This window comes from Mesocricetus auratus, unplaced genomic scaffold (genome assembly GCF_017639785.1).
Source record: "Mesocricetus auratus isolate SY011 unplaced genomic scaffold, BCM_Maur_2.0 Super-Scaffold_100013, whole genome shotgun sequence".
NCBI lineage: Eukaryota > Metazoa > Chordata > Mammalia > Rodentia > Cricetidae > Mesocricetus > Mesocricetus auratus.
Genome location: NW_024429196.1, coordinates 32,033,476 through 32,057,226, shown reverse-complemented (window position 1 = coordinate 32,057,226; position 23,751 = coordinate 32,033,476).

Genomic DNA, 23,751 nt, shown 5'->3' with positions numbered 1-23,751 from the left:
CAATTTGCTCATCATTCCTCTCTCTCTGTCACTGGGTTCCTTGGGTTCAGTTCAGTGCTTAGCTGTGTGTTTGCCTCTGCTTCCATCAGTCCCAAGATGAAGGCTCCCGGATAGTTATAGACATCAAGTTCATTATCAGGAATGGGCATTCGAGGTGGTCCTTCCACTATTGCTTAGCTTGCCAATTGATGTTATACCTTTAGATCACTCGAGGTCACTCTGGTGCCTGATCTGTCTTCGATCCTATGATTCCCTCTTCCCCCTATTCTACCCCCACCCCCTCAACTTCCTGTTCCCCCGAGGGGGTAAAGAGGAAGGGAGTTGGTCAAATATTTTTTATTTAAATTAGAAACATGCATGCTTCAAATGTCAATCCCAGCTCCCTCTCCCACCCTTCCTCCCTTGCTCTTCCACCAGCTTTCTCCAGCCCAATCCCCACATCATTCCCCAGGGAGGGTGAGACCCTCCTTTGGGGGATCTTCAGAGTCTATCATTTCATCCAGGGCCAGGACCTAGGCCCTTCCCCCATCTGTCCAGGCTGAGAGAGAATCCTTCCATGTGGAATGGGCTCCCAAAGTTCATTTGTATGCCATGGTGAACACTAATATACTACCCAAGCCCCCAGAGATTTCCGAGGCCTCCTCACTGAGACTACATTCATGGAGTCTGGATCAGTCCTCTGTTGACCTCTCAGCCATCAGTCTGGGTTTCAAGAGCTTCCCCTTGTCCAGTCAGCTGTCTTTGTGGGTTTCACCAGCACAGTCTTGACCCCTTTGCTCATCACTCCTCTATCTCTGCCACTGGGTTCCAGGGATCAGTTCAGTGTTTATCTGTATCTGTCTCTGCTTCCATCAGTCACTGGAAAAAGGTTCTAGGAGGGCATATAAGGTAGTCATCAACCTTATCATCAGTTATTCCACCAAGTTGTGAATATAGAGTAAGAATCACAATGTCACTGGTAGGGGATCACATAATCAATTATATCTCAGAAGAGCCAGGGTCAGCAGATCTGCAATGGAAGTGTGTCAAAGGGAAAATTGCCAGTGAGGAGACTGTATCAGGGGTACCAACAAATCTGCCTTACCGTAAAGACCTCTACCTCTCACCCTAGAAAGTTTCAGGACTCAACATTGGCCTGACCATATTGTAAAGAGGAAGGGGTTTATGAACTATCTGGATACTCTCTACACTATCATCTTCCCTATTCTTTAGCTTAAGAGTAGAGAAGTTCCTGTCAATAAAGGTTCATCTTGAAGATTGGTGGTAGTTCTTGTTTATATACTTGTAGATTTCATCATTTTGTTTTATTTTGCCTTGTTTTATTGATGGGAGAGTGTTGCTTTAGTTTAGGTTAGGCTCTCGGTGAAGTTGACAGGCTTAACATTTTGATCCTTCTTTCTTAACCACCAGAATGCTGAGAATATAGGTGTGTGAGATAGCACATTTTATATGGACTGAAGATTGAACCCAGGACTTCATGCATGCCAGGCAAGGATTTTACTCACTGAGCTCCCTAGTCACAGAACTTTTTTTTAAGTTTCAAAATTATAACATAGTCAAATACAGTGACAGATACTTATAATTCCCGCACTTGGGAGACTGAGGCAGGAAGATCGAGGTTTCAAGATCAGCAAAACCTTTTCTACTTGATCAAAAATATAAAAGCGAGAAAAAGAATATTGTGACACTTAAAGTTTTTTTAAAAAAATCAAATTTCATGGAATGATAAGTGGAAAGTAGCAAATCTTATTTCCTTTATATTTTAGCTATATTTTCTTTCTCTGTACCAATGAAAACATTATAAAAATGCAATCATTCATTCAACACCATTTCAAAGCGTTTTCTACTACATGCTGAAAGCTGCTGTAACTTTGGTGGGCAAACTAGCTCCACTTGATGCATGTGCATGGATGGGAATATCTGTGTTCACCAATGACAACCCAACAAATGAATGAACACATCAATACTGATGTAGCTAAGGTAGACCAGGTAACTTCTACTGAGTCAAAGTCGAATAGTATGTCTCTACAGAAGCATCATGCTTTTGTATGATATATAAACACAAATGTATATGCATTCTTTATATTTTTACAAATCTTATTAAAATATAGTGTACTATAAAATATATTTATAGATTCATCAAATACTTTAAAAATAAAACTATCAAACAATACAGGAAAACTCCTAAAGGGCTTAAGTCAGGGTCTCAAAAAAGATTCTCATACATCCACATTCATAGCAGAATGTTTCCATGTCTGAGAGGCAGAAGCCACCTAAGTGTTCACCACTGGGTAGATAAAATTTATAACAAGTAAAAGGACATTATTCTCAGTGAAATCAGTTTGTCATAAAAATACTGGGGATGGAGAGATGCCTCAGTGGATAAAGGCGCTTACTGTCAAACCTAATGACTTGAGTTTGTTCCTGAGAACTCGCATAATAAAATGAGAAAATCCCCTTTCACAAGGGGTTTTTCTAACCTTTGCAGATGTGCTATGTATCCTCTGACTCCCCACATATATACACACATAATAAATAAGTACAAAAGAATGTACTGTTATTCCAATTCTACAATATTCTTAGAATAGATAAAGTTCTAGAAAGTCAAAGTTGAGTATTTGTTAGAGGCACAGATAAATGAACAATAGAGAGTTTGTGTTTAATGAGTGTGGATTTTCATGCTGAGAGGATAAGAAGTGTTTTATAGAAAGATGATGGTACTCATTCCCCAAAATAACACTGAGCAGTGTACTTAAAATATTCAAAATGGAAAATATTGGGCCCCCACACCTAAACAAAGAACTATAGGCAACTAAGGAATGCTGACATTTGGTGAAATAGTCTTCTCCAGATGAGACCCCTAACTGATTACACAATAACAGTTGTTAAGCTCTGAAGTCATATACATATAAGCAACACTAAGAGGATTGAGCTAGAGTGAACAATAACAATTGAATAAAAGAGCATGAGTTTGAGAAGGTGCATTTGAGGTGGGCATGAGAGGGGCTGAAGGGAGGAAAGGGAAAGGGAGCGGAAGAATAATGAAATTATATTTTAAATATAAAACACTAAAAATGGATGAAAGCCATCATGTGACATGAATTTTAACATAATTAAGAATTATCCATAAATCCAGTGACAGAGTGGGAGGACTGATGACCAAAGTGATTAAGACTGGACTGGTTTAACACCCGAAACAGCTGACCTGACAAGGGGTAGCTCTTGAATCACAGACTGATGCCTGGGAATCCAGCATGAGACTGATCAAGACCCCCTGAATGTGGGTGTCAGTGAGGAGGCCTAGGTAATTCTCACCCTGAACTCTTGGGGGAGGGTCTAGGCCCTACCCTGGATGAAATGACAGACTATGGACACCTGCATGGAGGGCCTCACCCTCCCTGGGGAAATGAGGGGATATTGAGGGGGTTTTGGTGGGAGGGCATGGGGGGAGGAAAGGGAAATGGAGAGGGACCTGGAATTGACATGTGAAGCAACCTTGTTTCTAATTTAAATTTAAAATTATATATATATAAAATTATCCATAAATTATTTCAGATGCTTCCTTCTACTCAAATACTTAGAATTCTACATATAATTATTTACATTTATATTTATTTAAAAGTTGACATACTTAGCATGTCCTTGGCAGATTTTTATTTTTTTTTTTAAGGTTCTTGTACTCTAATAGGGAAACACTGTTATCGCTAATCTTCAGAGAGATTAGGAGTGGTCTAAACTGGTCCAGGTGCGGTTAGTAGTAGAGATTTCTTTAATCATTACCTTGTTCACTCTAGTATTACAGTACTTTATTCTGAACATTGTGGATTTTTTGTTTTAATTTTCTTCATCAATTTAAATTAATTTTCATTTATTTTCCGGTAGTCCCTAAATCACTTTAATTCACTATCTACACCTAGTAGCTTTTTAAAAAAATGACAGTTGGGATTTGATTTATTATGAATGCACCTTTGCGTTGTTTTTTAATGAGTTCTTTGGAGACATGAAAGGTAGAGGCATTTTTAAGGGATCTTTTAAGTGACTGTATTATTATTACAAGGCATAGACATCTTAATTAGTATTTTATTTTTGTGTTCTGGTTCTTTTTTCCCCAATCCTGCAGCTTTGCTGAGCCTGCAGGGACTCCCTGCCAAGGGTTAGTAGACAGCTCATCTTTTAAGTGTGCTTCTCATATGTAAGTTAACCCATCCAGAACTCATAACCCAACAACCTCATCTTTTCAACTTATGTTATCAGGGCTACTATTGCTCTACCCTAGTCACCCAGGGTCAGTTCCAGTGGGAAGTAGAATTCCTATTCCACAGAGGCTTCTGGAATAACCCAAACCATTCAAATGGATGTCTACTTGTCCTTTCTTGTCCAGTCTTTCCCATTGATCTGGCCCATGCTTTCTGTTCCCTGCCTTGCAAACTGAACAACTCTGATTTGTCCTTTTATGGTTTCCTTCTTTTATAATCTACTAAATTGACTCCATGTCAAGTGTCTACTGATTTATTGGTTCTATTGCATCTCAAAAATTTCTGTTAATAGATGATATTTAAAAGATTGATGAAATATATTTTTATTTTTATTATATTCTATTTACTTAGAAATTATAATGTTTCAATATTTGAAGACTTTTTGAAAATAATTCATCATGAATATTTTATATAGATTTAGCTTTTATTTTATTTTTATTTGTCTCCCTACTTTACCCTCGTGTATGTGTGTGTGTGTGTGTGTGTGTGTGTGTGTGTGTTCTGATGGAAGTTAGAAAAGGATATTTCATCCCCTGGAGTTGAAGTTAAAGGCCATGTGGGTGTCCTGCAAGAAAAATACATGGTTTTAACTAGTAGGCCATCCTTCAAGCTCTGGAATTATCTTTTAGATAGTTATATCTAGAAAGGTCTAAAACCCTATAATCTATTACAACAGAGAGTAGCTCAATGATCAAACAGAAATTCTAGGTGAAAAACTATACATATCAATTGATATTTCATGGAAGATTGTGGCTTGCAAAAGTCATAATTTTATATCTACACAAAAGAGTTTTGAAAATTGATAAGAGATGTAATATGACTACAAGGAGAGAACTCTGTTTTTATTTAGAAAATTGAAAATAGATATAATAGAATTATGGGGAGAAAATTGAAGTCTAATTTATCTCAGCTCATGCTCAATTATTTATACATGATATTGTAGAAAGTACATAATAATTATTAATAATAGCATTTAACATCCATTTAAAAAGGATTTTATCCCTATTTCTGAAGTAAACTACTCTGAATCAATGCTAGATATAGACATTATCTAGAAACATTCAGTTACAAATAATAACCTTGAAATATACTGTTTCAGATAGTCCTGTATATTGAAATATAAAAATTCATCCTTAAAATAGCTCATTTCCTCCCTGGTTTTCAAAGAAACATTTTGGAATAATGTTTTATTACTTTGTCTACAGTTATCTCACAGAAGCTATAATGTAAACGCAAGCATTTTGAAAAAGAAAGGGACAGAAGGACAATGGATACAGCTTGCAATCAAGTCTTAATATGATTGGTTAGATTTTACTGTAGATTGTGGAGATTTTCTCCTAACTCATTTACCAAGGGAAGAACTCACTATCAAGTACTGAAAAAACCTCATCAAGGAATCAATAATTAAGGTGAAAACTGCCATAGAAAATAGTAATCTGACTTCAATAGTCTGGGTAGCCGTAATTTATTTTTGTTCTCTGTGAACTCCATTGACATATCTTAGAGTTGCCTAACTTTGGAAATGGAACCCTGGCACGCATACATCTGGGATTGAGTCTTGTAGGTGGTTATATCCTTGTCAGTTTTTGGCTGTCCAGGTGAGGGAATACAGGTTTCCCTTGTACATTATGTCAGCGACCTGGGTAAGGTGAGGAACTGTCCAAATTTGGGAAATTGTCTTGGAGACTTCAGTGAGCACTGGTGAGAAACCAGAGGCAAGTTAGAGATACATTGTACCCACAATCATCAGTAAGTATAGGTTATGTTCCAATATCATACCAAAAGCAATCACAATCTTAGGGATGTCCAGGGTAGTTTCCAGAAGATAGGGACCTTTATGGGAAACACAAAGTCCAGTAACTTATGAGGAATTTTTTTCAGGTTTCTTTGTCCACTAGACTATTAATTTGTGTTGTATCCCCCCAACAATTACATCTTATTATTTCTTCTGTTGTTTAAACCACCCATGGTCCTGCTCCTCAAGTGTAGTTACTCCTGTCTTTTTTATTTCCTCCCCATTCTTCTCCCCTCACCTAATAAACCAGACCTTAACTATATGTCTATTGATTTAGAAATTATACTGTTCTCACCTTAAAAAGTTAACATCTTTATTCATAGCCTTGAAAGGTCACCCATGGAAATGATAAGCAGGGAACTGTTCCTAGATAGTTTATTGAGTTACTTTGTGTGTCTTTTCAAGTTGTATTCTCCTCAGGGATTTCTGTTATCTGTGAAAAATTAATTCTTTCATTTCCCTGTGTTATTATGAATTTTCTTAATGCATAGTATTTGGTTAGCATTTTGTTCTTCCCCAAGGAGAAGTTTTTGCATGAAGAAACTTATATAATGCAGTTTTGAGAGTCCCTTGGTAGTTAACAGGATATTTGCCATGTGGTGAGTACTTAACAATTGTGATGGCTCATATTAACTGTCAAAATGATAGGATATAGAATCATACATCAGATAAGCACTAGGCATGTTTGTGAGGAGTTATCTTGATTAGGTTGTGATGGGAAGACTCATCTTACAGTAAATGGTGTCATTGCCTGGATGTGAGTCTTGGATTACCTAGGAAACTAGTTGAGCACAAGCATTCATTTCTCTCTGCTTCTTGTTGTAGACACAATATAAACGGTTGTCTCAAGATCTGCCTCCATGACCTTCCTGCCATGATGCATTGTACCTACAAAGTATGAGCCAAAGTAAGTCCTTCCTCCCTTAAATTAGATTCTTACTGGGAATTTAGTTACATAGGTGAAGCAAATAACTAATGTAACTACCCACTGATTGCTTCAATGAAGTATGACTGGAAACTGCAACCTTTGCTTCAGTGTTCTTTCTAAGTTTAAAAGACAGCTTTGGGTAATGTACAGCTCAGGCTAGCCTCTAACTTGTGATATTCATGCCTCAGGCCCTGAGTGCTGGAAACACAGGCACATACCACCATAACAGATTGACATTTCATTTTACTTTTAATTGAATGAGTAGGTGGCATGACACCAATGATACTAGTTAAGTGAAAATCCTAGGGGTGTAACACTTATCATTTGTTTGAGAACTCAGAACTGTCAATCTCTTGCTTCCCTACTGAAACAATAATCCTGGAGACTAGCATTCAAATGTTGCCTTTCCCAACCGGAGAGTGTATTGTACTGATGCAGAATGCTTCCTTTTAGAAACAGTGAGCTCAATAGGACTCTGACCTTCAGAGAAGTTTACTCTTCAATAGATATGTTGTCACAGAACAGATGTTTGTGGCCAGTCCCCACTTCATGTACTGAAATTTGTCAGTTAATGGAATGATATTCAGAGGTGGAGTCTTTGGGAGATGGTTAGGTCTTGAGATTCAAACTCTCATGAATGGGATTAGTACTCAGCAAAATGAGTGCTCAGCATCCTCTAGCTCTGTCTGTGGACAGCAACTGTCTGGAACACAAATGACTGATTGATTATCTGAGGACACACATATGTCTACCCACATCTGAAAGGGCAGCAATGACAGACCAAAGAAATGATTCTCTTAACTCTAGTTTAGTGAGCCAAGGAATAAGCAGAGGCTACTTACTAGGCCATAAAATCCCATTTAGCACCAGGGACCCACTCATAAAAGCTGCATCTCTGGAGCCAACTCAGAGGCATCTTCATCAGTCTTCACACCCACCAGCAACTTTCAATTTCTCCTCAACTACGATTAGCAGCTTGTGAGACTGTCAGACCTCCATACTGGAATGTTGACTGGTTTGGTCTTGTGGAGGTTCTTGTGAAGTTCATGAACACAGTGGCCCAGTCATATCCAGAAGACACTGTTTTAACCTGGTGCTCCCAGATTTCTAGTATTTATTGCCTTTCCTCTCCCTCTTGCATGATGGTGCCTGAGTTTCGAGGTATAGGCAGGTGACATAGAGGACTAGTTTATAGCTGAACATTCTAGACACTTACTCTCTGCACTTTGACCAGTTATTAGTTTCTATGTTAAGGGAAGTACAAATGAAGCTATTTTCTCAGTATTACAACATGAATAGTTGTGAAATTAACAAGTAAACTTCCATGGGGCATATCATGAACTTCTGAATATCTGATACCATGTCTATTATGTCAGAACTCAAAAAAATTTCTAGCAATTCAAGGAAACCCTTAGCACTACAAGCTGATATAATTGTTGGACGTCTTTCCAAACTGCATCTTCCAACCACTGGCAAAGTTTGTGGTCTAAACTTTCATTTGACTATCACATCTTAGCTCAAGTTTTAAGTGAGCCTTTTAGCTCAACTTCCCCAACTTTTTCTATTTTCTGGTGAAATTTCACATTAGCAGTGGAGTCTGCAGATGGTCAGTGTGCATCAGGGATAAATAGCTGGTGACAGAGTACTATTGCAAACTCCTAGCTTTCTGCTCACTGGCTTTGTACAAATCTCCTATAGATTACATCTCTGGCAGATGGTTCAGCTGTGACAGCGTCCTTAGTGGATTTAATAGGAGCCCTTCCAGCATTGCAAAGTAGGCCCAGCACTGGCACCCTGCCCTTTGATTTATCGTTCTAAGTTTGGTTTTCAGAACTCCATTGCTACCTCAAACACACATACATACTTAACATAGCTACCAGTTGTCAATGTGTAGCTTCCACTTGGTAGGGTTCCAGCAAAGTTGTCCCCTCCTTCTTGCTGACTTCCTTTCTCCAAAAGAAAGAGTGTCGATGAGCATCTTTCTTTTTTACATAGATTTTAGAAAAATTATACTAGTCTCCCAAATAACAATCATATGATCAACTGAAAACATCATCAAAATATACCTTCTTTCATAATGTGTAAAAACTGAGGAAAATAATTTTTCTTGTGGTCTGACAAGTTCTTGGAAACAAAAGAGTGTGGCTTTTCTTCAGTGTAGGAAGGACACCTGAAATACCTATCTCTTAGTGGTTTTATGATTATTTTGCTTTTTTCATATATTCTAACAGTTGATGCAACGTCCAATTGAGGGGTATGGATGAACAAGAGTTTCGGGTTAGGTGAGATTTGATTGGTGAAAAGGATATTTATTTCTTTGGTCACTGGAGTATTTCAATCCAAAGAAACAAAAGGAACCTGCAGAAGACTATCTCCTAGAAGTCTTATTGGGTATATTAACCACACTTAAGGGCAGACCCCATGCCCAGGAGTAGATGGCCAACACAACATGAATTTAATTGGTGGGTTTTAGACTTTTGTCTCATATATGTTTGTTTGGGCATTTTTTCAAACTTATTTTCTGATTTTGTGACTTTATAAGGTATATGTGCTTCTTTTTTTCTTTTTTGCTTGTATTTGTTTGTCAGAGAGAGTGCTTCTGTTTTTCTTTTTTGCCAGTTTTTTTGCATGTGTTTGTGTGTGTGAGAGAGAGAGAGAAAGAGAGAGAGAGACAGAGACAGAGAGAGAGACAGAGACAGAGAGAGAGCAGTGAGGAGAGAAAGGGGAGTATTGGGTTGGTAGGGAGGTGTGAAGGATCTGGGAGAAAAATTTTCCTGTAGAACTCACCTCACTCCCCAAAAAAGAATAGCTCCTAGAGTCTTCTAAGAGAACAACCTGGAATAAAAATATGTTTTCTTTACTAGCATCTGTATGTTTAATGGCATTCCTTAGAATTTAATTATCAGTAAGTGAAAAAAACTGAAGTGAAGAGTCAGGTTTGACGTAGTTGCTGCTTCTCTTAGTGCATGGGTATCTGTGACATCTCTTCCATACACAGTTAACTTAGATGGGAATCCATGTGCACTTGTGATATCTCATCAGCAGGTCAACATACTTTATTAATGTATCAATTAGGATTCTTAGCATGCTTTTACACTCCAGCATGGGGATGGATAGCAAACATTGTCATCTTGCAAAAATATCATTAATTTAAGAAATGTGTCCAAGATTTTGAAGAAATTTTTGAAGTGGAATGGTTGTCTTATTTCAGTCAAGTTTCCATTTTCTCTCGTTTTTCTTATATAAAAGAACTGCAATTCTGGTTAAGAGGGCTATAGTGAGAATGCTTGGTATTGGCTACCATTAATAATGCTTTTACTCTTTGGGATGTAGAGATGGACCTTCTAGTCTCTTCTGCAGTTACAGTGCCATGTGACTCATTTGAATGGTGGCTAGCGACTGGACGTTTGAGTCATCTCTCAGGCGACCAGTTTTCTGCTTTTAACAGCTGTATTACTTACTTGTCTTGTAACAGTATTAATTATTTGTCACTGTGACAGAATACCTGCTATGAGAAACTTACTGAGGAGAAGTTTAGTTTGGATACAGTCCATCGTGGTGGGGAATGCATGATATGGAGACCAGTTCCTGTCTGCAACCATGAGAATGTGGCACTGCTTGCTGGCTGATCAAGAAATTTGGAGGCAAATTGGCTTTAATCATAAAGGTCCAGTACCCAACAACCACACCACATGTTCACATACATGAGCCTACAGGACATATTTTATATTTAAGCCATTACAGTGGCCCAGTGGTTGGTGACATCTGTGACAAAACATGTTTGTTCTTTGAGTTATTGTTGTGTGGTGTCTCTATGGACCACCAGAGATGCTATGGGATGTCCTAGGTGAGGATGTAATGATAACACCAGGAATATACACAGTCACCCTGCAATAAACAGGCCTGGGAGCCACAGAAGGTTGGTAAATGTATATAAAATGTTATGTTTTAGAATAGTGAATATCTGTCTTGTTTTTATCAAGCAGATAACAATAATGGATATAAAATAGATAGTGAGTCATTCTGGACTCATCCCTGAGGTGGTAAGAATGACACAAAATGAGGATCAGAATTAATGAAATCCTAAGAATTCCAAGGGAGACTAAAAAGAGTTTCTTGGCTCACCTGGTGTGAACAACATTTAATTCATGCTGCGTTTCTCTCTTCAGTTGTGTTAAATCTCTTTTTTATTTCAATAATGTTTTGTGTTTGCATGCCACCTGCCTGACCTTGAGAGACTAAGAAATGAAGGCTTTTATCCCTTCTGCTAAAGAGAAGGCTTAACTTTTCTGTTCTGATGTTTTGTAAAAATCAAAATATTTCTCTTTTACTAAAACATTTAGAGGCTACTTGGTAAGGTAGGGTGATACATTTCTGTTCTAAATTCCTGGACTATGTGCCAAATATTCCCAAATTACTGATATTTACACCTACTTTATATCCTTGATTATTGAGTAAAATTTGGCTTAGTCCTGGAATTCAAACAGCAAATTAAGGGTATAGCTCTCCTACGTTAATTCCTTAAACTCTTTATATTCAGTGTTTGCAGACAATGTAATGAAAGTGATTAGAATGGAGTGGAGACACATGCTGAAATGAAATGTGTCAAATGCATACCTTGCACCTTGTTCAGCACTTGTCACACAGCAGGCAGCAAATCTATACATGGTTAATGAATGAATTAATGGTGCCTCCCTTTCCAAAGCATGGAAAAGAAATGATCCCCATTTGACACTAAAATGTGAGCATATCTTCTATAGTTTTTTTTTAGACTGGAGTAATGTGGAAATACATCATCTGCATTAGTTTTCTTACTGTTGGGACAAAATATCTCAAAAAACAACTTAAATAGAGAATTTGTTTTGGTTCATATTTTGAAGATACAGTCAGTCCATCATGGCAGAGAAGGCATGCCAGCAGAGCTGGTGGCAGTTGATCACATTATATCATTATATCCCCAGTCAGGAAGGAGAGAGGGAGAGAGAGGAGAGAGAGAGAGAGGGGGGAGAGAGAGAAAGGGAGAGAGAGAGAGAGAGAGAGAGAGAGAGAGAGAGAGAGAGAGAGAGAGAGAGGGAGAGGGAGAGGGAGAGGGAGAGGGAGAGGGAGAGGGAGAAGAGGGAGATATATATGAATGCTGGTAATCTGCTCTTTCTTTTTTCATTCAGTCCAGGATTCAAGCTTATGAGACAGTGCTCCTAAATTTAGGATAGATTTTTCTACCTCAGTTAACCCAATCTGAAACTTCCTTACATACATGTATACAGGTCTGTCTCCTAGGTGAATCTAGATCCTGTCATCTCAATTTAATCTGGAATCAACAAAGAGACAAGCCATTGGGCATACATTTGAGGGATTTTCTTGATCAGTTTGATTGCAGTGGGGAGACTCACCCTAAATTAGACCACCCTTTATGGTAGCAGACAAGATGAAAAGAAGTCTAAGTAATGAAAGATTTTGCTTTTTGCTTTGCATTATGCTGACAAGTTCACCTACCCTGTTGGCATCTTGCAGAGGCTGCTACTGCCGTTCTTTTGCTGTTATTCAAATCTAGCATCTTTGCCTTTTCATCATGAACATCATTGGCTCACATTCCAGGAATCTTGCAGGCCTTCAGCTTTAGACTGGTACTACTGAGACACCTGGCCTTGTGGATTGAGATGTTACCTGGTTCTCAGCCTCTGCAGTATGAAGACAACCATTGTAAGATTATGTGTAGTATATCAGGAAGTCAATCTCAAAATAGAGTGGGAGGAAAAGGAAAGGTGAAATGTAATTAAATTGCAGTCTCAAAAATAAATAATAATAATAACAACAAATATCATTAAAATGAACTTTCAGTTCTGCTTCTCTAGATAGTCATATTTCATATACAGTCTTAGTTCACTTTGACGTGTAGAATAAAGTGCCAAGGACTGTGTGACTTACAAACAGTAGACAGTCATTTCTCATAGTTCTGGACTCAGTGTGGGAAAAGAGCATCAGTAGAGTTGGTATCTAGTGAGGGAGGGCTGCCTCTTTGTTTATAGAAGATACCCTGCTTTCGTGTTCTTCATGGTGCTTCTTGGTTCACAGAAGGCTGGGGAAGTATTTGAGCTATTGTAGTGATTGCCTAGATAAATGCAGTCCTGGGTTTAACGCCCAGGGCTGTGTAAACTGTACATGGTGGTGCTTTCCTGTTATCCCAGCATGTGGAAGGGAGAGGCAAGAGGATCTGAACTTCAGTCATCTTTGGATGCATCTTTTCATTTTTGTTCAGCATGTTTGAGGGAAGTTTGCTTTGTTAAGTCATAACTATCATGCAACCTTCAGCCCTATTAATTTTTATATCTGCAAAGGAATGAGACTCCCAGGGTCATTTCTGCCAAGCAAATCTATGTAGATGGGAGGATGGATCAGAAGCATTACACAGCTACAATTAGATAAAATAATTTGCATTTCACTGGCAGGAAATGGAATATTGCTATCCATCATAGGATGAGTCTTATTTATTTGGTATTTCAGGGACTTATTCATGAGGGTGCTCTGGGAATGCTTTCAACAATGAAAAATTGTATAGGATATTGAAATAGCATGGGGAAATGAGCACTGTTTTATCAGAGGATTGCCTATTTTCCAGTCATAAAACCAATTTCAAGTAATTTAGAACTAGTCTTATTGTTAGAATTCATCCTTTCCCATTTGAAGCAGGAAAACCTAACAGGTTGAAAATGAAGATTAATATTCACAACTTCGTTACATGGTAAAAGGTTATTAAGTTGATATTGGCTTATTCAAAAGACTGCATAATTTGATACAATGGTTACCCTTTAGCCAAACACATACCTTTCTTAATTTTTAATTAGAACATTAAAAATTCAAAACATGTTTCATTCAAAGACCATTTCCTTGCTGAATTTTAAGTAAATGGGATTTGAAAACCATGATGCAAAACATACTATCTGAAAGATTTGTTTTTAAACCTGTTTCTTGTGTGGGAATTCTGTAGGCTGATTAAGAAATTTAAACGTTGACTACTTAGTGAAGCTTCAGAGGGGGACATTCCATTTAAAGAGCCCTTCTAGAGGCATGACGATCATGTTGTCTAAATTTAGAGTTTATGCTCTGATTTATGGTCAAGATAATGCACTGAGCATTAAGTTTAACATAATGGGGGTGATCACCGTGTGGTATCCTTTAAAAGTGAGAGAGGGTCATTAGGCTAGAGCAGAAACTGCATTTCTTCCTAAGAATTCCTTTCATATGACTGCAAATGCAGTGTTCTTGCTACTGGCTGTGGCATCAGCATTTCTTTTCCAATCTGGCTTCAGCTGGACTGCTCCAGATCCTCCTTCCTTTCCTTCCTTACCTTTTCCACTCTCACATCAGTAAGTGCCTCCAGGAAAGAGCTGGTGCAGCCAGAGTTCCTCAGCTCTGTGCCAATAAGCCAGTGTTCAGAGAAATTAGGCTAATTAAGTTAATAGCAGAGGTGAAAGTGAAGGGTCTTTCATTTGCATAAAAGCGGAGGTTTGGTGCACAATTTGCATTGCTTATGTTACTAATCTCTGGAGTACAATTATGATCTGTATGGATTTAAATGTCGAGGGGAGCATAAGGACAGGGGTCTTGATGAATAATAAGCAAATGGGTTTGGGTAATAAATTGACAGATTTTCCTTAACTGTGTGATGCTCTCCAGATTCCAAAATGCAGACATTTTATGATCTTCTTGAAGATGCTAGGGGAAGGACCTAGCTAAATCCCAAGGGATTTGTATTTGTCAAGTGTACACCCGATGTTATTTAAGCAGAAAGGAATCCCTGCCCTCTCCCATCGCAGTAATTCTTTTACCTGTGTGACACTGTTTACTACTTATAATTTTGGAGCTTTGGAAAATTACAGAGTGCCTTCAATCAGCATGGCAGTACTAGTATAAGGATTCTAATGTAAATGCAATGATTCTGTTACAGTCATTTGTTTTCACATCTTACATTGGTTCCACTAATTACCTTCATCATGAATGGGGAATGGATCTGCGAGCCACATTTATGAATGGAGAGGCACAGGAGGATCCTGATAGGTTCATGCAGAGCCCTTGGCTGTGCCATTTGCCACCTTGAGATAGTTCCTTAGTGAAATGATAGTCATGATGGTTTGTGAGTGTCTATGGATAGGCTGAAAAAGGAAAGAGAGTAAACAAAAAACAATAGACAAGCTATAAAGGACATTGTGTGTGTGTGTGCGTGTGTGTGTGTGTGTGTGTGTGTGTGTGTGTGTGTGTGTGTGTATAAGGGAATACAACTGGTAAGAAGCCCAGTCAATCAGGATTGTTGTTCTATGATTGGCACTGTTCCCACTTCCTCTCTTACTGCTCCTGATTGTCATAAAAGGGTTGACAGCTCAGAGTCCTCCATTATTTTAATATGCTAACAAAAGAGCAGTGTTCACACAATCGCTATTCTCTCCACATTAGCACCTAAAGCATTAGATGATCGGATGAGAGGAAATGAAAGTGAAGCCTTTTGAATTATTAATAGGTGTCCTTAGCCTAATGTGTATATGCAATCTAAAGGCCACTTCCAAGTGTAGTATTTGCTTGTAATAAATTCCAATTTAAAAGAATTATTGTTGAAATGGGCCTGAGAGACACAGCTCACTTAAATAATATTAATTTTAAAAGATTGCTATAATTTAAAGTAATTCCCCAAGCTTCATCATTACTTTCTATATCTCTACATAAAACACACACACATACATACATATATATGCACATTTCTTTTTCTCAATCTTTTTTCTACATACAAACACTCACTGACTCACTCATGCCTACACACACATAAAAATAATGTGTAAAAAAGCTCAATCATTTCTTCAAGATAAATTAATGTAATGCACAGAGAATAAGAGCTTTTGTTTGATAATGTAAAGATCGTGTAAAGATCTTTGCTTCATTTGCCCTTGCTTGGGTTAAAGGGATGATCCCCAGTGTGATGTGAACCTTTTGCTTCTTCACCAATTTAAACTTTTTATTACCATCCTTAAACCTAAGCCAAGTTTTCTAAGTATATAGTACATATTCTATACATCTGTCTGTGGTTTTCCCCATTACAGCTATACCATGCTCCTAGACTCTTGAACTCCTGGGGACTCCAGTTTAAAATAAAGAATTCACACTTTTTTTTTCCTGGAGCAAAGTATAAAAGCTTGCCTTTGAATTTCTATGTTCTTACAGTTGAAAATTTATTTTCTTAGTTCTCAATTGAACATTTTTTAGAAATAAGTCCAAAGAGAATATTTTTTGCCTTGGCTTTTTAAATGGAAACACTTGACCCCTTCTGCAGCTTTTTATTTCTATGAGCATAGAGGGCAAAGTGGAAGAGGATAAATAAGTGATGTGGGTGATTCAATGGTGGCTAGAGAATCTTCAAAATTATTCCCCTTTCTCTGTGAATCTCTAAACACATAATTAGCACAGGAATAAAATAAACTATAGTTATCAGTATCATAGCCTATCTTTTCTTTCTTTCTTTCTTTTTTTTTTAACGAGACAGGGTTTCTCTGTATTGTTTTGGAGGCTATCAGTCCAGCCCGGCCTCGAACTCACAGAGATCCGCCTGCCTCTGCCTCCCAAGTGCTGGGATTAAAGGCGTGCACCACCACCGCCCGGCTAGCCTATCTTTTCTTATTGAATTTAATATTCACACACACACACACAGGTTGAGATTAGACTTAGGACTCCTATACTTTTTATTAGGTGAGTGCTCATTCCTACCAATGATCTTTTTCTTGCTTTTTATCTTAGTTGGGCAATGGCTTGTGTCTCTGGACATTGTTAAGCCCGATTTGTTGATGAAGAACATGAAATCCAAAGAAACTGGTGTATCTCACCACTTAAGTCATACAAGGTCTCTAAAGACTAGTAAAAGAAGCCAGGCATGGTGGTGCACATCTTTAATTCCAGTACTCAGGAAGCAGAGGTAGGTGGATCTTTGAGTTCAAGGCCAGCCTAGTCTACAGAATGAGTTACTGCACAGCTAGGACTATATAGAGAAACCTTATCTCCAAAAACAAAACAAAACAAAAAACCCAAAAGGCTAGTAGAAGGGACAGAGGAGAAGAGGACTGAAAGTCTAAGTTCTAAACAGAAAAATAAAACACACAAGAACAGCCCATGTCAACTAGAGGAAGTAACTGATTGATGATGAAACAAAAAGACTGCCTCTTCCATATACCTTCTAGTTATAGTAGAATTAGGGTTGCAATGTGAAACTGCCTTAATTAATGATTGAAAATTTAAGAAGATCTGGGGCATCTCCACATTCTCTAGCAGGGATGGAATAAGGTTTTTCTATGATTTATCATCTTTCTATAAGCTGCTCACCTGTGTGGATCAAGAAATTCATGAAGCTGGTTTTCTGTCTAACCCAATATGAATATTTTTGATGACACTACTAGGACCAGCTAGTCTGCCAAGATTTTGTTACCAGAATTTCCCCATGATTTCTCAGACACCACCAGTACCTTCACTTCTGTATGGTTCAGCTCTTGCCTTGATCCAGGATTCCTTGCAGCAATACTGTACTTGGCCCTGTGAAATTCTTGCCTACCAGTAACCCCATAGCCTTGATATTTTCTTTAAACATTCAAATAATGCTAAGAAGGGATGAGCCTTAGCACAGGAGGTGGAGGGAAGCTGGTGAGTGCAGAGTCCCTAGGATATGAAGAGAGCCTAGGAAGTAATTCTTTTTTAAAAATTTTTATTATTATTTATTATATTTTTAAAATTAGAAACAAGCTTGCTTCACATGTCAATCCCAGTTCCCTCTCCCTCCCCTCCTCCTGCACCCCCTCCACCAGTGTCCTCAGCCTCCCACCCCATCCCCAATCCCTTCCCCATAGGGGATATCCAGAGTCTGTCATTTTGTTCAGGGCAGGACCTAGTCCCTCCCCAAAGAGTCCAGGCTGAGAGAACATCCCTCTTTGTGGTATGGATACACAAAGTTCATTTGTATGTCAGGGATAAATACTGATCTACTGCCCAGGGCCCCATAGATTGTCCAGGCCTCTTCACTGACACCCACATTCAGGGGGTCTGGATCAGTCCCATGCTGGCCTCACAGCTGTGGGTCTGGGATCCAAGAGCTCCCTCTTGTTCAGGTCAGCTGTTTCTGTTGGTTTCACCAGCCCATTCTTTACCCTTTTGGTCATCACTCCTCCCTTTCTGTCACCGTGTCCCAGGGGTTCAGTTCAGTGTTTAACTGTGGGTGTATGCCTCTGTTTCCATCAGTCACTGGATTAAGGTTCTAGGATGGCATATAAGGTAGTCCTCAATCTCAGTATTAGGGATAGGCATTTAAGGTAGTCTCTCCACTATTGCTTAGTTTGCCAGTTGGTGTCATCCTTGTAGATCGCTAGAGATCTCACTGGTGTCAGATCTCTCCTCAAACATATAATGACTCCCTCTATTATGGTATTTCTCATCTTGTTTTCCCCTATTCTTTCCCCAACTTAACATTCTTGCTCCCCCAGGACCTTCTCTCTCCTCCTCTTCGCCCCTTCTCTTTTTCCCAGCTCCCACTCCCCTCCCCCCTGCTCCCAATCTGCTTAGGAGATCTTGCCTCCTTCCCCTTCTCTGGGGCACCAAGCATACCTCTCTTAGGTTCTTTCCTGTTTCCAAGACTCTCTGGCAGTGGTATTTTATGCAGGCACTCCCCTGATCAATGTCTATAATCCATATATGAGTGAGTACATACCATGTTTGTCTTTTTTGGACTGGATTATCTCACTCAAGATGGTTCCCTTTAGTGCTGTTCATTTGCCAGTAAATTTCAAGATTCCATTGCCTTTTTTTGTGCTGAATAGTACTCTGTTGTGTAAATGTACCACATTTTCTCTATCCACTCTTCAGTCGAGGGGCATCCAGGTTGCTTCCAGGCTCTGGCTATTACAAATAATGCTGCTATGAACACAGTGGAACAGACGTCCTTGTTGTATGAATGTGCATCTTTTGGGTATATATATATGCCTAAGAGTGGAATTGCTGGATTTTCTGGTAGACTGATTCCCATTTTCCTGAGGAATCTCCATACTAATTTCCAAAGTGGGTGTATGAGTTGACACTCCCACCAGCAGTGGAGGAGTTTTGGCAATTTTAAGATTTTTATCAGGGTCCTTCACTTAGTTATGAATCTTAATGATTTTTCCTATTACTTTTGAATATAGAATTTATGTTTTACATTTAAATCTATGATACATTTTTATTTATTAGTATAAAATGTAAGGTTAAGGTTGATATTCTTGTATGTATGTGTGCAAATGGATATTCATGTACATTTGCAGGTGCATATACATAGCATATACATATGGATGCCAGATGTCAACTTCAGGTAGATTTCCTGAGGCACTGTCCTTCTTGTGTTTTTGAGACTTAGTCTTTCCATGGCCGAGGAATAGCTGATTAGGCTGGGACAGATGGACACACAATCCAACTCAGACATAATTCTTTTTCTTTCCTTTTAAATCTCCAGATCAAAATTCTTCATTGTTTCATTTATATTTATATACTTTTACTATAAAATTAAAACAAAATTTTCTTTTCTCCTACTTTCCTACTGGATGATTCAAAAAATTATCAAACAAACATACCTTTTTATGTACATGGAAACCCCTAATTTATTTTAGAAGAAAAAGTTATCCAAGAAATTTATATTAAATACAAATCAAGCAACAATTTAAATTCCAAATTTTTTGATATGATGAAATCTAATTGTAGACCAAGGAAAGAGTGCTTTTAAACCTTATCACATATTATTTGAGAATACAGTTTCAGGAACACCCACCCCCACACACACACATGGAAAGTGAAGCAGCTTCATTGAAGAATATGCATGAGTGTCTTTGTTTTGTTTTGTTTAGTTTTATTTGAGACAAGGTTTTCTGTGTAACAGCAGTGACTGTCCAGGAAATCACTTCATAGACCAGACTAGCCTAAAACTTACAGAAATCCACCTGCCTCCACCTCCCAAGTGTAGGTATTAAATGCATATGCCATCACCGCCAGGCACATGCATTTTTTTGTGGTGTGTGTTTGTGTGTGTGTTGTGTTTGTGTGTCTGTGTGTATTTTTACCTACGTGTATAGCAGCTTCATTGAGGAATGGAGACGCATTTGTTATTGGGGTATGTGTACCTGCATAACTCCTGTTTTCACTGTCAGTGCAGGAGGGACACATTTAAAAAAAACTTTGTAACTCTTCAGATACCTCATTCTTTCATGGTATTTAAGATGCTATGTGCTGCATGTACAGAAAGTGATATATTTATTGTTTATACTGTTGTGACGGACATTCCACAGGGGCAAATACTTTATTTTATGTTAGTATACAAACAATTATAAAAGGTTGAGGTCTCAATGGGTAGTTTTCCTGGCCTTTGATGTTCTGATTGTGTAGCCAACACATTGTAGAAAATGGAACGTTTTATGAAGTTCATACATTTTCAGAATTGCTCCCACAATGACGCTTTCATTTTGTGTGAGGACTGGAATGATGGCTTCTGTCTGTTTCTGAAAACTTCAGTGTGGCCTCAAGTGAACAGGAAAAGCTCATATTTCAAGTACACTGACTGCAGCCCATTCACCCTCTGTGAAGAAACGGGTGCCCATTGTTTTTACAGTGCAGAAAAAGAGTGATATATTATAAGGGAGTCTTTATCTGTCTTCCTGCTATCTCCCTGGTTTGTAGATCAACCTTTGATGCTGCAATAGTTGGATTAAAATGGAATGTTTCCCATGAGCTGGGGAATATGAACACTCCCCCACTTTGTATGTAAACTCCCTCTTTAGTGGATAAAGCCATTCGATGACAAAAGTATTGGCATTTTTATGGTATTGCTTTTGGAAAAGGGCTAACATGTAACTTCAAAGTCAGCATATGGTAGTGGTCAAATTGTGTTTCCATCATGTGAAGTGCTTGAATAATAATATCCTGCATCCTCTTGGCCAGTACACAGAAGGAAACTTGATTAATACCACCAGTTTCCCTTAATCGCTTGCCTTGGCTCTCATCCCGTGCTACAAGGGTTGATAAATCTTACATTTCTCTGAAGATTATTACAGCTTCTAATAGTGTTATGACACTAGAAAGAAGTGAGTTTCAATGACGCAAAACACAGAAATACATCCACCAAATGAAATAACATAAATAATTTAGTTTTCACAATTTAATTTTAAAGAGTGTTTCTTTCCCTTTCGTTGTTACTGTTGTTTGTGGAACATAATAAGGAATGTTGACTTAATACACAGTAAATAAAAGGTGGCATTTTGACATGAGACATTTTGCTTTGCCTATTTTCGCTATTGGCAATACTCAACTACCTACTTTCAGCCTGAGGTCATATAAAATTTCCTATATTTATATGTTAATAATATTGTCTCAGGCACACATACCACACACACACACATACACACGCACATTCTCTCTCCTCTTGGGTCTTCTGCAAGTGCAGCAGATACTCTAACTTGAGGTAGGTCTCCATCCCCTGTCTTCTCTTTTTGAGAGCTTGCAGATCCAGTCTTTCACTTAGCTTGTCAGAAGTCTTTTCCTGTCAAAACCCTGGGCAAATGTTTCATATCTTTGTTTCGAAATAGACTGTGCCAACTTATGTCACAAGTAAGCATTCCTTAACAATTCTCTGACTCTTGAAAACAATATCATGTGTTGTGAAATCCTTTCCACACACTAGAGTCTTATGTAAGTACTATGATGGATGGCAAGCCATTGAGATACTTGTCCTTGTTCTTAAGGAGTTAATCTTTCTTAAACATATGAATATTTAAGTGGCAAGGCTTAAAGGCTTCAGAACAAGGTAAGAGCAAATGTAAAGCAGTATAGAAACAATAAAGGGGTTTAGGAATGTTTGTTTGCTACCACAACTGTAGACATTGGTCTAAGCCTCTGCTTTAGAATAGCTTTCAATCTAAATACAAACACCTGGGGTGGGATGCGCCTAAAACTTTGCGTTGCATTTGCAGGTAATTAATGGATGAATAATACATAGTCTTCCACTGACAGGAACTTGAACTGTCATCAAAAGTTCTGAAACCTTACTGAGGATGGCAAGTCTGAAAGTTAAGGTGTGTCATAAAGCATGGGCCCTTTATAGAGAGTTGAGCTGTTTTCATTTAAGTATCTTACTGCAGGTGCTGTGGTAAAATCTGAGAATGCATTAGAGCCCAGAACACACAGTTCTGTTTTCCTGGTGAGTATGGTTTAGTCTGTTTTAAGAATGACATGGAACGGAACTTGAAGGACTCTGGTATTCACTGAACACCTGCTGTCTGCTTCCAGTCAAGATAATTGTAGACACCTGTGAGCCATCTTTTCTTAGAGGCGTCCACAGCAATCCTTAAATTTAACACTACAAGTAAGACTTTAGAGATTCTCATGGAGGTCTTTTGGCTGGTGCCATGAAGACTCTTTGGAGGCTGTGTTCAGGTGGTAGCAGGGCAGGACTGGAAGGGCCCTGGTGACTTTCCCCAGGGCCTATTGATTGTCTTTAAGTTCTACATGTTTTTGAGGAATCAAATGGCTTTCTCACATGTTTTTCAGTAGTCTACCACAAGACAGTTGCTGCATTTCTTATGAACTTGACCTAGTATAGTCAGAGGACCACTTCTACTATTCCCCATGCCAAAGTCACAAGGTAAGCCCAGGCTCCCACATGCAAATTGAAAATGGTGTGTTTGGATAACAAGAAAGTAGTTCTTTGGTAGGTACCTTTTTCCCCCCCACAAAGCTATATATTTTACCATATTATCGTAATAGTAATCTTTAAAGGGAGTCAGATTCTTTATAACTTTTGTGCAATATGTGAGAAATACAAAAAAATATACCTACTTAGAATTCTTAGAATATATCAAACAGCTGAGAAGATAAAATGATCACTATGAATTAATAGTTATTACCAATCTAAAAGAAAATATCTCAGTAGATATATGAAGAAAATTGTCTATCATAACGATAATAACAAATCAATGAAAGCATTACACCTAAACAGCTAACCAATTAACATACTAAATTTAAGTAATAACAAGAGATTTTCAAATGTAATGGAAGATACCATCAATCATTTCAATAACAAGTAAATCATTCAATATAACAAGTAAATATTGTTAAAGTACCTAACATTAAGTATCCTACTACCTGAGAAGCACAGTGTCAAAACCATTTAAACCATTTGAAAAGTTGATTTGTCAAAACTCATTAAGGTCATTAAAAACTTATTTGGTCTGGGGCAGAGAGCAGGAGTTTTGAGGATGTAGCTCAGTTGGTAGGTTGCATGCATAGCCCTGGGTTAGATCCCCAGAACCATGTAAACTGAGTGTGGTGGTTCATGCCTGTAATCCCAGTGTTTGGGAGGAAGATGCAGGAGGATCAGAAATTTAAGTTCATTCTTGGCTGCACAGTAATTTCAAGGTTAGCCTAAGCACATAACTTGTCTAAAAAAGATTTTAGAGCCAATCTTCTCATTGTTTACAAGTATAGAAATTTCTTAACCAATGATGGACAGATTTGCACTATTATACTGCAAACTAGAAAGATACTTGAGTATTTAAGAGAAAGAATCAGATTAGTATATGTCTGCTTAATAACAAAATATTTTAGAGAATATTTCTTTGAAAATAATAGTGGGGTGTGTGTGTGTGTGTGTGTGTGTGTGTGAGGTTAGTCAGAGAACTTGATCAATTGGTTCTTTATTAATACCTCATGGATTAGAGGATCAAGTTGGGAGGAACAAG